General features: G+C 30.1%; 1 protein-coding gene across 1 annotated transcript in view; it reads right to left on the bottom strand.

Moving 5' to 3' along the window:
• LOC108968406 (protein charybde-like) overlaps nucleotides 1–1365 on the bottom strand; it is a 23676-nt gene that overhangs the window by 13452 nt on the left and 8859 nt on the right. The window lies entirely within an intron of this gene.

Here is a 1365-nt window from a genome sequence, read left to right as displayed (position 1 = left end):
TTTCTGTAATGCTTTTTTGATTTTAAATTTTTTTCTCTTATATATTATATTAATATATGAAGAATGTGTGATTTCAATAAAAAAAATACTAAAAACTATTATGCAATAATAAATCTACCTACAGTCCTTTCCCAATCATTTTCTTTGTATTTCGAATTACYAACGAAATTTTCACCTTCATCAATTCAAAGCTTATTTATACTCATATAATAAGTGTAAATATAAAAGTATATCGTTTATTTACATTTATTTCTTTATTGCTTTAAAATTGACTTTAATTCATGGAAAAGGTGTTTTTCTGCTGAATCTTGTCGACAGGAGAATAAATTTTCACCTAAAAAAATTTCCCAGAAAGAACAATGCATGTGATTTACATACAGCAAGACTAGCTAAATATCGCTATATATGTACGTACATATGTATATGTAAATGTTTATTTATATTCAATAAATTAATCAACACACCACTACTCAAAATTTCAGATTTTTATTTGAGCGAAAACACTTATAAAAGTGAAAAATTCCGCGAAATACCRCAAATAGCGCCACGATGTGCCGAGATTTCTGAGTGCGCGTATGAGTTGTTACCATTAGCAGCTCAATATAGCGTAACGCGTGGCCGCTGACCTGCCTAGTATTGTGTTTGTCTAAACAAATTGTAGGTAATAAAAACATGAATTTGCCGGAAATTTTAAATTGCGCTGGAGTGTCTGTGCTTATATGAGGGTGTGTGTGTGTGTGTGTGAAAATTTGTGCGATTGAAAAGTTGTTTCCCAAAAACTCGTTCGTTGAAAGCGCTTCCTCACATAGAGAATTCATAGTTCTTTTTTAAATGTATGAAATAAAAATAATTCAATTTACACACAGCCGATAATAATCTGTTGCAAGTTATTGCTCGACTGCGCGATTCGCACTTGGAAACAGSCTGAAGAAGTTTATCAAACATATTTCGCCCAAAGAAAAACTGAAAATTTRTGAAGCTGTCTGCTGTTTTGCAGCAACTTTTTATTACCATTCCCATTTTGTGTGCCTTGCAGGCAAACAAGGAATTCCCCGAAGCGTTGCTAGGCGGCCAATACAATAGTCTAAGCAATTAATTGATTAACATCTTTTATTTACAAAGTTGCTGGCAGCAATTAGCGAACAGAACAAAGGGGCAGTGAAGTGAAGATTTTTTTGCTTTAATTGGTGATTAATGTTTTTAGCAGTTTTAGAGCAATTTTTTCATTTTCATTAATTTTAATTTACATATATGTAAGAAATTAATAAAATTAATAATTAAAAATTTGAATAAATAAAAAATTTGAAAGTATATTAAAAATTTTAATTGAGAAAAGAAAATAAGAAAAAATTATTCCTGCCATAA

Source organism: Bactrocera latifrons, unplaced genomic scaffold, assembly GCF_001853355.1.
Source record: "Bactrocera latifrons isolate USDA-ARS-PBARC rearing strain unplaced genomic scaffold, ASM185335v1 scaffold_214, whole genome shotgun sequence".
Classification (NCBI taxonomy): Eukaryota; Metazoa; Arthropoda; class Insecta; order Diptera; family Tephritidae; genus Bactrocera; species Bactrocera latifrons.
The sequence above is the reverse complement of the archived record's forward strand: the minus strand, read 5'-3'. Positions and strand labels throughout refer to the sequence as shown.